Raw genomic sequence first — 14422 nt, 5'->3', positions numbered from 1 at the left:
GCCATTAATGTGCCCAGAGATTTGCTAACAGTCAAATTCACAGAAAAAAGAAAAAAAAAAAAAAAGGCTTGAGAACTTGACACCATCCTGTTCAAAAACCTAGAAGCTGTCAATAATTCTACAGGTTTCTTGAAGTGACTTTTGATTCTGAGTAAAACCAGTGGGACACGGAGCTTTTGAGCTCAGAAATAAGAAAAAGTAAGAGTAAATTTACACTCCCCTCTTTCTCCTCACTTGGATGTGTCTCAAAGGACGTTAATTACACTCTCCAAAGATTCACAAGATTGGAGAGTTTGCTGGCAAGGAGCATTTTCCCAGCACCTCACTGCTATAGATTAAAGCAAAGCATGAAGAGAAGTACAAACACAGGCTACTGAATCTCTGATGTTTTACAGTTGGTAATGTATGATATAACCTTCTCATCCTGCCCAACACGCAAATGCTGAAAACACTTAGAAATGGTACCATGCAGCTGTCACTGTTTCACATACACAAATTCAACATTTGCCATAACATAACATGCAGTTACCATGGATATTTCCCTGTCTTTAGCAGACTAGGACGAGAGAAGGAAAAAAAAAAAGAAGAAAAAAAAAAGAAAAAAAAAAAAAAAAGAGAAGAAATCTCTTTTGTGCTTACACAGTAACCTTGAGCAAATGTTGGCTCTGTGGTGACAGCCACCATACTGCCTAACACAAAGGCACACATGAGTTTGCCCAGATTATCACAAATGAATAATCTATGCTCTGTTTAAGACCAGGATTGCTTTGCTATGTGCCATGCAAGAGCCGCCGCAGGACAGTCAATATCCAGAGGATCTTGTGAGCCACTAATATGCGGTGCAGAGTGAAAGTTGGCTCGCGACCAAGACCCTTCCTGACAGCAAAAATTCAGCATCAGTGTTTAGTGTAGAGTACGTTAAGGAAAAGAAGAGGTGCAAAGCAGGACTGCTGACATAAAGGAAGGAGCTATGGGAGCAGGGGTGGTTAGAATGAAGAATCTCTCTACAAAGACAGAAACAAACATGTCATGGCTTCCTTAACTTACCAGCACGAGAACATCCTGGATATTAAATCCAAACAAATGATGGCCCAAAACCAAGAGCGCATTAGACCAGCTGTGAATTAGCAAATCCTGGAGATGACAAGAAGCTCCTAAAAGACAAGCAGGGAAGTTGTGGAGCAGTCCAGTTGCACCAGTGGATAAAAGAGGGAGCTACCATTTCTTATGTCACACAGCCTGGCAAATTTGCATCTGGGCTTGTACAAAATTGCTTTCTGTTATTGTAGGAGACATACTCCATGCTCCGGTTAAGCAAAGATGGCTCTAGGCACTAATGTCTTCTCGTAAACCAAGCCAGAAGACTTCAAGCTAGATTACTGTTCAAAGACTCCATTGCTTTTTATTCAAACAAACAAACAAACAAAAAACCCCACCCTTTCCAAAAACTAATTTGCATCAAATTCACTTAGTAGAGGAGAGTTTCTGGTCAACTGAAACCACATTTTCAAATGAGCAAGCTATTAACCAAAAAGAAAAAGAAAAAAAAAAAAAGAAAGAAAAGAAAATGGAAAATGTACCATGTGTGTGTTTTTTGGACTGAAGATGGGGTTAGCAGGGAATAAAATATACCCAGTTTAACTCATTTGGCTGGAGGTAAATGCAATGGCCCAGCATTTCTCAATTTCTCACCCGCCTTTCCATCCCTAAGGATTCAAACTGCAACTGCAGAGCACATTTTCCATCACAACCACCCACCCACAGCTCTACCTAGAGGACAGCCAAGTTCTCCAGAGAATCTTAAATGGGTTTTGCATTTACATATGAGCAAATGCCAGTTAAGTCGTGTAACATGTAACCCTGTGGTGGTCACCCTGAGTGTCACTCCTCTGCATTATGGTGCAATGCTGTGCCCTGCTGAAACACTTCGAGTCCACAGGGGATTCTCCAAGGGATAGAGACCTCCTGTGGCCTGCCAAAGGTGTCAAAGTAACACTCAAGATCTCTCTATTTTTAAATCAAAGTGAAAACTTGACATCAGAATATGATATTAAAGCGAAAACAAATCTATATTTAACCAAAAACAATTCTGAAAGAAGTTCTTGGTGGCACTTTTCTTCTACACTATTAAACAAAAAATAGGCAAAAATGGTGTTGAATCATTAGAATGGCTGTTGCTTTGGAAACACAAACCGTGAACCAGTTGTACTCGTGACTTGGGGGAAAAATTACATGTTGTTTAAAATATCTTTCTCACACTGTCTGTTCTGAAAAAGATACAGTCTGAGTTTTCTGTTGCTTTCCACTCTTGGCCAAATCAGACATCTCTGAAATGAAACACCATTTTTTTTTGGAGAAAGACTCCCACTGGTGACAGACTCTGCCTTTGTGCTATCAAAGCTAACAATAGCTTCATAATGGAAATGCCCTAGCAGCAAGCTCTGGACTTATTCTAAAATACATAGAGCATATCCACCCACACAGTCTCCTGCTGTAATTACTCCTATCAGGCTAGATAAGTATTGAGTGAACTATAGGACAGACGAATTTGGGGACATGATCCATCTCACAGAAGCCTACGGTAGAAGAGGAAATCATCTCTTGCCTTCTGAGCTAACACTCCAGCACTGCACCACCCTTCCCTCTCCCTGGCCATTTTCAAAACAGAGTTATATTAACAAAAAAAAAAAAAAAAAAAAAAAAAAAAAAAAAAAAAATTGAGGGCATCTATATACATCTTTCACACCAAGCAGCTGATAAACATGACTTTTAACATGAACCCAAACTGTTGCCTTGGTGGTGCTTGCCATAACACCAAGCAGAATTAAGCAATTCAAATCCCTATGACAGCGGCGTGGTAGGACCAAGACCCCATGTGGAACAGGACACCCTGCCTTCCCTATTTTTCTCTCCAAGTTCATCAGGGTCTCTGGGGTGTACTGATTGCTACTCATCCACATCCTGCATATTCCACAAGCATAATTATCCCCACTAGATCCAGCCTGTTTCTCAAACAAAGCCTCAGTACTAAATTCCATAAGGAAGTTCCACGTTACTATTCATTTTTACCCTCCAGAGACGTACTACTATGGTATATTCACTAGTTCATCACAACGACACGTTGTCATAAATTATTTAAAGAATAATTGTCAAAGTAAATGAGCAAGGTACTGCTTATTTTTGAATGTACATTTGCTTGCTTTCTAATTGGTAATAATTAGTCTCACACAGAAAGAATCATGTGAGCTAGTGTGCATTATATATTGGTTTGGTTTACCATGTCCCTGATAAATACAATAAGCACATAAACTACATTAGGGAAAAAAAGAAAAAAAAAAAAAAGGAAAGGAAAAGAAAAAAAATGGTTTGGAGGTTTGGTCAGCAGCCCCTGCCATTACAGGGTGAAAAGAATCAATTCCCTGGAGCTGTGAACAACTAGTCAAAGCAGGGGCTTTCGTGGACTAATTGGGGAAGTGCATTAAAGGTTCTAATGGTCAGAGCCGCCTGGAGTTCATGAGAGATTTTCCGAGTACAAAATGTGTGATATTACATCGTATTGCTCAGATATTATCGTGTAATATTAGACAAGCCTGTACCCACACCCTTCAGGCGATACCATTCACAAGTTGCCAGCTGATGCAGAATTACTGAAAGCCTCTTACACACCAGCAAAGATGAAATGCCTCCGAGAACACAAGGGTGTTACATGCACGAAGACAGCAGTGTTGGTATGCCCCAACTGTTCCTTCATTTTTTTATTTATTAAGTATAACAACTCGTAAGTATAAACAGTAATGTAAATCCAGTTTTCCCACATCCCAGGAGACTGTATCATCATTAAACCTCAGTATACCTCAAGGCATGCAAGGATGTGAGAGAATGCTCTCATTCTTTGTTCCTGAAGCTGTGCTGTTTCACATGGCATAATATGTACCCAATTACCAACTAAAACAAACAGTATACCTGCATTCCTGGTAGCAATTCCTGGAGCAAAGTGCATTCCAGATCCTATCCCCAAAGAATCTTGAAATATGAAAAAATATAAATAATCCATGCGGCAGCAGAGCTAAAAAGCCAAGTTTCACCTGTCTTAGGTGGTTCTCTGAAAGACAATCCTGTGCTTACCCGCCCCCCAGTGAATACTGACTCATTCACAGGTGGAAGAACTTCAGCAAAAACTAGCAAGACCATCCTAGAATACCCTATAAACAGCCAAGTAGCTGTAATTGTGGGAAATAGTTGCTTTCAAAATCTCTCAGACAGAAGTGGGATTTGGATGTGTCTCACATGTTGGAGAAACAGAAAGACAAAAAAAAAAGATGCTAACCACCGAGCTAGTAAACAAACACTTAGCCACAGCATCATACAGGAACCTTAACTATCTAGCAGTCAAAAGTTAGTTACCTTAGCACTCAGTGTCATAGCCAACATGGAAACGTTCTGTCCAGCTCAGGTGACAAAAAAAAAAAAGTTATTCTTAAAAAAAAAACAACCCAGTTCCTCATGCATAAATTTAAAGAACACCTCAGGTATATTTTTAAAGATAATTAAGTCCCATTTTAAGCAGCATGGACAGTGAAAGCCACATTTGGAACCTAAGCTTAATACTGAATTTGTTGGGTTTTCCAAAGACAAGTACAGTAGCCTCTGCAATGTACTTGCTTTTGAAACACCTGCCCCTATTTCCCAACCTCTTGGCTCTTGTCTATTTATACCTTTAAGTCTTTAAAGCAAGGGACTGCAGCTGACTGGAGTGGTGGGGTCCTGAATTCGGCCGGGTCTGCAGGCATTCCTTTGATGTAGCTCGTAATACGCTTATACAAAGGAAAAAGGCTATTTTCTTCAGCAGCTAGACTAAGTTTGAATAAGTAGCCACCTATTTCTGGCAGTTAATTCACAAGAGGACAAGCAGCCCTGTCTTTGATCTGCACTCACCTAACAAAGAGGGACTGTTTTGACAGGTAATTCTTAATCAAGAGGATAATCTGGACACGGCATTGTAGCTAACTCTGGTGAACAACATTTTATTAAATTCATATACTGGTGAATTGTCAGCACTTATTTTAGCCTGTGTGTAGTGCAGCTTTCAGCACTATTGATCATTAAATTTTAATATAATGCTTGGAAACGTTCACTGGTATTTCAAGAACACCATCAGATTGATTTAGAACTTAGCTGCTCTCCAGAGACGAGTCCTCATTGTCTGGTATCCTCCTCTCCCTTTGTAGCTCAGTAGGTTACTGAAAGAAAAAAAAGAAAAGAAAAAAAAAGTTGCTTGAAATGGAGGCTTACTCAGAATCCATAGGCCATGCTGGCCTTTATGCTATTGCCCATTACCGAAATTCTGCATTTCTCAACAGCTTGCTATTGCTCTATAGATTTATTTCACTTTTACTTCATTTGATGTTGTTATGCTGGGCTCCCTTTTCCCCAGCTCCATCCGATGGCAAAAACTCAAATGTAATCAAGTTTTCTTACAAGTAAATGCACTCAAACCTGAAATTATGATACCCTGTCACCCCGCTGCCCTCATAATAGCTGACTTCCATTTGCTTTCAACGGAGACAACTTTGGGAAAAAACCTTGCCTTTTCAAGATCAATTTGGACTGCAACCCACCCTGCGAATTAAACTCGGAACTTGAAGGATATTAAAAAAAAAAAACACAAACAAAATAAAAGAAAACCACAATTTTTCCCCAGCACCCTTCCCCCAGCCCATTCTCCATCTCCTGCATATTGTCTGCCTTTGCTGACATTTGTTTCCCAAGCCTGAAGTTCTGCCTTGCCCATTGATTTCCCCCCAGCCCCCAGCCACTCGATTATTGCAGTTCCTGTCAGTTTGCCTCCCTCCAGCTCGTACATCAGACCGCAGCAGGGCCAGAGCCCGCTTGCACAGCCTGGTAGGAGACACCCAGCTGCGTCTGGCATTGCTCACTTGGTGCCATGCCAACAGACGGCCTGAAATCACCCCAAAATAAACGCAAGCCCGATCCCTGTTACTTGAAATAAGATGCGGCTCTGGAGGCTCTGGGGGCCAGTTTCATCCTAGGAAATTTGAGACATTTAGCTCGTACACCTTAGGAAACCTGAAGACAGCATGAAAACGAGGCACATATCTCAGGGCAGCACAACACTACCAGAGCCATAGTCTTCCTAGGAGCTCCAAAGCTTCTAAATGACTAAGCACAGCCATTATTTAATAAAAATATAATCCCCTTTTGACTTGGCTTAACTTAAAAAAAAGCTTACAAAACCTAGGGGTTGGGTAGGTACCCCCCTAGCAGGTGGGTGCCTTGATCTCTGAAGAGGAAGAGCTCCTCAGAGAGGGCTTCTGTTGACTCCTTCCTTAAAAACGTGGTCCCACGTGGCTAGCAGAGCCGTGACACGTTTATTTGCAGTGTGATTGCCTAAGCCAGGGGCAGGCAAGCCCCTCTGCCAGGGATAGCAGCCTCTGGATATCAGGGGAGATAACTGCACCCTGCTGTGTCAGATGCAAAAACAAAAAAACCCTGAATGATGCTCGTGCTTGGCATGTGCCCTCACCCTTGCTCTGGAGGACTAGAAGAAGAGCCAAGAGGCAAGGAGAGGCTGTTTTCCCAGCAAAGCATGGATGTGCAGAAATAGCCGTGGTTTGCAGAACACCAGATCTCCTCGTTTATTGTCCCTCTGTCTCCTTCCAAAACATTATATTATTCAGCAGTGATTTCTCAACTGTGATGATTATCAGCAATCATGGGCTATTATGGGCTTAAATCTAAGAGAAGCAATACAAATAAGATCTAAGCACAAGATAGACTGTATTCAGAATTAATGGTTATTCTCCTAGCCCTGTCATTACCTTGATTTCCCGCTGTCCATGCTATCATAGATACCCTAGGATCGCATACAGCTGGAGACGAAGCAAAAATGTAGACTCGATGGGGCAGTAGAGAAATCAAGCAAGAGACATGAGCTGGCAATATCTACCGACCCGAGATCAAGCTTCCTGCCTTGCAGAACAGGGCAGGGGCTGCTCTCCGCAATCCCCCTTTTGCCATAAGGATTTCTGGGGCTGAAAGCACCAGCAGCGCTAAGTCCCAGTAGCGAGATCACGTTTCCTCTGGTCACTCCATCTGAGGAAACACATCCGTACAGCACTGATAGCTCCAGCCTGGGCCACTGTGAAATCCCTCGGGGGAAATTCAAATATCCATGCGTGTAGGCCTTACATGTAGGCTTGGATTCCACGAGCTCATCTTTCACTCCAAAATTTGGGAAGCACGCTAGCAAATAAACTTGATGGAAACCAATTGCTCTCGCTCCCAGTCAACGCTTCACAGAATGTAATTACTTTGTGTATGGGTTTGTTATTTCTCCTGCACCGAGACAGGACAAAAAGTTGGGTTATAATGTAGAATATACAGCAACAAATTCCACTCTACACTAAAGAAAGTAGGCAGAGCCCCATGCATTCCTGTGGAGCTCAGTCAGTATCTGGTGAGTTACTGGGCTCAGTGCTGAAGTATATTGGCTGTAAGCAGAGGGACGTATGCCCCAAAGCTCATTTCTTCATAAAAGGGTTGCAGGTGCACCCTCCTAGGAGGATTTCTCACTCTTGACTGCCAAGTGAGAATGTCAGCCAACTCACGGTAGTCTTCATCCTCCCCCTAAAGTTATGGCATTACTGTAAAAAGTACAAAATTAAAGGGGGACAAGGCAGAGACTTATAAAACTGTAAGAAATAAAGCTATAGGACAACTGGGAAGGTTGCTAGATACCTAGTGAGACTTCTACAGGAGCTGGCAAGCACTGCTTTATGGCTCCACGCTGGCAGCAGTACTTCTGCAGACGTAGCATGGGCTGAAATACCAGCCGCAACGACCAGAGCTGACACAGGGCCTGATCTTTAGAAGTGTGTTTGGAGCAGAAGTCCCTCTCGGAGGTGCTAGGAATGCCTCACCATCATCCCTGCGCAGAAGCTTCTCCAGAAGAATTAATTCCGTTGTCATTCCGCTTGCACAAACCCACACGGTCATTATGGAAGTGGAATTGAAGTGTCATTCCCAAAGATTCTCAGGTGACTAAGCTAGCATGGCTAATGACTTTTTAATATCTTTTTTTTTATGCCTTCAAGAAAAGTGATATAAGTAATGCAGTATTTTGTTTTCTAGTTCTATAAATCCATTTGTTTTTGCCTCATTTCAGAGTCCCTCTGGAGTAGCTCTCCAATTGGGCTTATTTTGTGTTTGTTGAAATTTATATCCATCTATTGTCCTAGTAACAGGGTTGAAAGCCAGGAAGCATAATATTCACTCACTATTGCTGAGAAGTTATTTCTTTCTGGCTAACCTGGTCTCTCTGACCCAGAAGAAATTGTATCATCATTGAATTAATTTTCCTCCAAAAAAAAAAGAGCCTAAAATGAAATAAGCTACAGGGAACTGTGTGGAATAGGAATAAAAGCAGACTGATATGTTCATTTTATGTAACTACTTCTGCTCTTTTATGGGCCAAGTAAATTATTCTATTCTTCCAGTTCTTGTGGCTTGTTAAACGTTAGTGGTGTTATTATAGCCACAGCTAGAAGAATCTTATTCCAGGACTACTCAAACCTGCTTGTTTTCTTTCTTTTTTTTTTTTTTTTAGGAACATACCTGTGCTTAGATAGAGTTACCATTAAGTATAAAATAAAACCAACCAAATACAAACTACAATAGAATTAGAGTTAAATGAATTGCAGGAGGTAAATGTGTCTCACAGAAAGTCATACGAGCCCTGTCGTTCAGGCTAGTGACTACTTTAGAGGAATTAGAGGCAGATTACTGCTCATTAGGATTTTATACCTAGATTTTATAAACATTTAAGCAGGTCTGTCCACAGCATTAAAATATCCTCCTTAGACCAGTTCAGAAAGTAAATACTAGGCCACTCAATTATCCAAAAGGCTTTATTTTCAAGCCTTTGCAACTTACTTCTGAAGGAATCACGATGAAAAGTAGTAGGGTATTGGCTAACACTGCCTGATAAGAATTTCGATAATCTATGTCTCAATATTTTACCATCTAATCAGAACAAATCTGTGGCTGAATTTTCCACAGCTGGTCAGGATGTGTTTTCCTTACCCCTGTGACACAGCAGACCGACCTTCCTCAGACACGGCGATAATGCAGCCAGGTGTGAGACAGCACAACACCGCCTGTGCACCTGGAGGATGCTGAATTTCTGATTTCTCTTTGACGAGGGATCTTCTACCCACCGCCACAAATTGGCACCAGCGTATCCCTCTCTGGCACAGCCAGAGGGATAATCCATCGGGCTGCTGACATTCTCCATGCTGGGAGTTTCCCACATAATTCGTTACCTTTAGTCGTAAAAACGTCAGGCCCGCTCTCTATTCTTTGTGCTGCCATATACCACATCACCTCTCCCTGTCTTTTCAAATACATGCCTTTTTTTTTTTTCCTTTTGTGGGAGGGTGACTTTTCCCAGCTTGGACTCCAGCTGCTGCTCTGCCCTTCTTTCCGAGAAGCAGAGGCGAGCCTGGCTCCGTGAGGTTCCCATCAAGCATTTACCACACCGCACATGGCCCACCCGGAGCCCAGGTCGTGCCAGCTGAAGGAAGAGAAAATAAAATAGCTCCTGTCTCGGCTCCGTTTTTCAAGCAGCCTGTTCCTTCCTCTGTGTGAACGCGCCCTGACAGCCTGTCTCTCCCTCTGTCTCAGCCTCAGCATCCCAAGGAGGGGCGTTGGACCGCAAGCACCGACTGCCTGCTGATAACTCAGGCTTTCAGTGAGGATGTGGACGAGGTGGCATTACTGACACCCCAGACAGTGATAGTTCACACATCTCCTGCCTTGGTTTCACATCTTCAGTCGCATCCTCCGTCCCGTTCCTCTTCCAAAAAATTACCTGCCAGGCTGCGGACAGCAGATCTCAAAATCCAGCTGACTGCTGCTTAAACAAAATAGATTACCCCTGTTTCAAGGCTCGCCCTCAAGAAGTGAATGCTTGCAGCTCTCCTGCAACCTCAGAGTTTCTCAGTGGTCATTCACACCAGGAGGAAATGATGGCCTTCCCCTCTGCCTGCTGTGCTAACTGGGCCTCTCAAGCCGAAAATGGTCTGCTAAATGCCCTTCAAGAACCATCCCAAGTGGAGTAAGCCAATTCCTCCTGCTTGCTCTCTGCCTACTTAGGATTATTGGGAGCTTGATGATGGGACAGCAGGGGGTCACGTATGTTGTCTAGGAAAGTCCTTTCAGCCCTCCCCTTCTTTTCACGATGCTGTATGAGAACTGGTGTAGCTTGCAGGCTACACTTTTATCTACCATTTTTAGCAAGGGACAGGCCTGGCGTGCTCTGCTGTTGGAAAAACTCAGCCTGTGTTCATCACTGCTTGCCAGCCATCCTGCCAAAGCAGCTTGCTGTTCCACTGCAGGCTTCCCGGACAGCCAAAGCAGCATTTCCATGAATTCCTGGCAGAGGCCAGGAATATTTTTTTCTTTCTTATTGTGACAAGTCAGAAAGCTTTATACCAGAGGATTTATAAGGCAGGTGAGCCTTAGTTGGCCCCGTATCTTTCACTGGCTTTAACACTCATGCTAAATAGGTGTAAAAGCTGTTGTATCAGCAGTTCTTTGCTACGTTCCCTTTGTAAACCATCACGCAGGAGACAAATTAAGGCAATGTCAGATTCACGTTCCGGAAACTTGTACTTCCCATTGTAAAGTTGGAAGGCAACAACACCCCTGGTTGTTGTAGAAAACAACGTCAAATGTAAGCGATATTAAATTGTTTTGCATTTAAGACGTTTCACTTCGAGTGCACTGAAGATAGTTATCGGCTCCATTTGCTCCAATGAATTTTCTGAGTAAGTACCCACGCTGTGGTTGTGCCACAGCTCTCTCCCATTTGACTCCAGACCTTGTTTTTATGATGTGGTCGGCTCCTAAGTACACTTACCCTTAAACGTGTTAGCGAAAGGAAGATCGATACGAATTAGATCGTTCTTTATTAAGATAACCCCTCCCCAAACAATCCCATATATTCTGATTTTGTGATTCAGTGCAATTATGTAATGCTTGTTCAAGGAAGGATACGCTGGTAGGTTGACATTAAAAGACACGTTTGAGCTATTCTAGGCTGTAGAGTAATGGTCGCAGACCCAGTAATAAAATTAACGTGGCCTCTTGGAGCTCTGCCCTCCAACTCCAAGAGCTCCTCAGACCACCATCCTCAAGAAATGCCTGACGAGGAGGAGGAGAGGCTCTGGCATTCCCACAAAAGTTGTGTTTTGCTGTCATGTGCCCTTTCTTCTTTCAGCATACTTCCATCTGCCTCCCGCAGAGCTTGCTACAGCATCTCTGTGTGTAAATAGCATGCTCCTCTATAATTAGCTTCCTCCTCTGTGACTTAATCAGTGATATTGTAAACCAGACACTGTGATAATTTGATCAGCTCAGTGGTGGTGAATTGTAGCATGACTAAAAAGTCCAGGCTGGGTGTAACTATAGGAGAAGCGTCTGCTTGAGGGCAACGGTGATCCAGTGGCTAGGGTCAGAGCATGTGATTACACTGAAATCCTGTAGCTAATCCCAGTTCCTACTCCTTGGGGAACGTCCCACTCCCTAGAGGGAAGAGTGAGTCAGGTGAGCTTTCTTTCCCTGTGATATCCAGGGAATCTCAGCTATTAAAAGCACTGCTTATGCAGAAGGGCAGGGATTGCTCCATCTTCTCCAGAAGAGATCAGAGCACCAAGATTGCATTCTCTCCAATGAGGTGGAAATTTGGGTTTCGGGGCTCTTAGGGGAGGAGGAGACAAAGTCCCACATCTCCCCACTGAGTGGATGAGAAGGTATCAAGAGAAGCATTTCTCCACCTGCCCTAGAAAATAATAAGAAGAAAAATAAAAAGGTAGAGTAGTAGTGCCACTGGATTTCGTGCAGTGCATGGGCTGCGACCTGCACCCACGCATGGCACTCGGGTCGAGGTAGGCAAAGGGGAGCCCAGCAGCACAGCCTGCGAGTGTCATTGGGAACATACGTGATGAAGGGGGATTTGTTTGGTCCTCCTCCCTTCCCAAAAGCTCTGGCAGGTTTCTGTGTCACAGTAGGTGGCTGTGCGCTTCCTGGCCCGGAGCCATCCATGGTAAGACATCACCGAACCTCAAAGTTTCCTTCTGCAGTGTCGTTCTCTCCAGGCTGCTTGGGTAGCTGTTGGCTGCGGCAGCGCGTGTAAATTGCACGCCGCGATCTGCTAATGAGTTCTCAAGCTGGATTGTGCACTTAAATAGCTGAAAGTTGCTTACATAATTTGTCTTTTTTTTTTTTTTTTTCCAGTAAGCCTGGTTTCAGAAGCACACAGATTGTGCATGCCATTTGGAGCAATTTGCTCTGCATCAACAAGGTGCCATTGTTTCTGTGTGTGTGTTAACTCTGGATTTGCAGGTGTATGCTTGCACGGAGGTAGCACGAGCAAGCTTGCTTGCCTCACGCTGGTAATTACTTCACAGCATTCGGTGCCAAAACTCTCAATCAATGCTCTCACTCGATAGCAGAGCTCACTCTTTCCCATATGTCACCTGGGTGTGAATTTCAGAGTATATGATACGAGTGAAGAAGAAAAATCTGTGCATTTCTTGCCGAGGAATTTTGCAGAGGATATTCAGCAGCAAAGTACCTGGCCAGTTCTGGGAGCAGCAAAGGCTGAGATGGGCAAGAGGAAATAACCACCCCCTACAAAGAAAATGCACGAAGAGACAAGGAGCCAAGCCACGAGTGGAAGTCAGTGCAGATGCCCTGGATGCAGTCAGGGAAGAAATAGCCTACTAAGAGACTCCTAATGCGAGTGACACGGTGCTTTCCCAGCACAGAGAGGCCTTCTGGGCTGTGCTCACAGATCGCCTAGCAGAAGGGAGTGGTGGGTGTGTGGAATACTTCCTTCAGAGGTCGAATTCTGCCTCCCGTGAGCCTGTACGATGCAGCTTCTGGCTTGTCCTATCAACCATCTGAGCTGAAAGCACATCGTGCCGCCTCCCAAAGGGGACCATTTTGTTCAGTGATTTGTCTTTTCCTCCCGGCATGAAAACAAACAGCACAGGTTCGGCTCAGGCCACGGGATCTGCCACTGACAAAGTAATGGGGTAAACAGACGGCTCCCAGTGAGCTAGGACCCGCGGAGGTGTTCACAACCTGCTTCAGAGGCTGGGAAGAACAAAACGAGTGGCAGCAAACATTGTTTGTCTGTGTTATGTGTGAGCATGCAGGGACGTGAGTGCAGAAACATGCAGAGACCCTAAATGATGATGTAAGAAATGCTGTTACAAGGATGCAGGGCCGGGCTGTTTCTCCCAGAAGGGGCTCTTCCCAGGGATCCCATTCTGTGGCTCTGATGCACAACCCAAACCTGGCTCCCAGAGATGCTGCCAAGCAGACAGCAGCAGCGGAAAGTGGTGGAGGCTCAGTCTCAGCAAGCAGTGCTGCAGCATGACACGCGGTCCCCTGGGGCTTGCAGAGCAGGCTAGAGAAATCAGAAGCTTCTCAAAACCCAGAGCATCTCCAGGAACAGGCACCTTGCCCAGTGTGACAGAAGCATTTGTCTTTGCTTGATGCTGTCCTGAAAACCTCTCCTAATTTCCGTGCTTGTTTCGTACAACGACAAGCTGGTCGATTCTGCCTTCCTTTCAGCAGAGTCAGTTCGCTCCCGTGCCACGATGGGAGTGCGCTGCTGCAAAGCTCTGAAAAAAGCTCTGAAAGAAGTTAGAAGCACAAGTGCCCCTGAAAAATGGTGTGTCTGGCACTTCTAAATCCTTTGGCGGCCACTGGGAAAACTGCCCAGCATTAATACAGACCTTAAATGCTCAAAAGACTGTGTCACTTGGAGAAGCGTATCTGCAGTGGGAAGTCACGTTGGTGCATCCCTGATGTATAAATTATTAGCCAACATGACAGCCCGGCCCGGCCCACTGAGGGAAAGGAAGGGATTCGTGCCAGACTTCAAAAGACCTAAATGAGGCCTGAAAGTTACAATACAATTCTGATACAGGGATGAATCCTGGAAGAGTATGAAGCAAGAGCACGCCTTCAGAGCAGTTGTGTCTTTTTGTCTGTTGTTAACTTCCCTCAGAAGATATTCCTAGTTAGATCTTACATTCATCTGCATCCCTTGCTTTTCACCCACTTCCTAAGAAACCTCTCCAAAACCCTCCAATGCACCCACATTTTAGAGCCTTTAACATATAAAATTCAGCCGTAAAATGGGTCTCTTCCCAGCCTCTCTCATTTTAGCTACCAAATTAGAGCCTATGTGGCACAGTCTGCGTGTTGGCATTTCTGCAGAGGGTAAAGCTTACCCTGGTAAGTCAGTCACAGCCACAGCACCCAAACACTGAGCTTGCAGACGGGCCAAGTGCTGCTCCAAGCAAGTTCTTCTCCTGAAGGGATGTTC

Source organism: Aythya fuligula, chromosome 4 (genome assembly GCF_009819795.1).
Source record: "Aythya fuligula isolate bAytFul2 chromosome 4, bAytFul2.pri, whole genome shotgun sequence".
Taxonomy (NCBI): Eukaryota; Metazoa; Chordata; class Aves; order Anseriformes; family Anatidae; genus Aythya; species Aythya fuligula.
The sequence above is the reverse complement of the archived record's forward strand: the minus strand, read 5'-3'. Positions refer to the sequence as shown.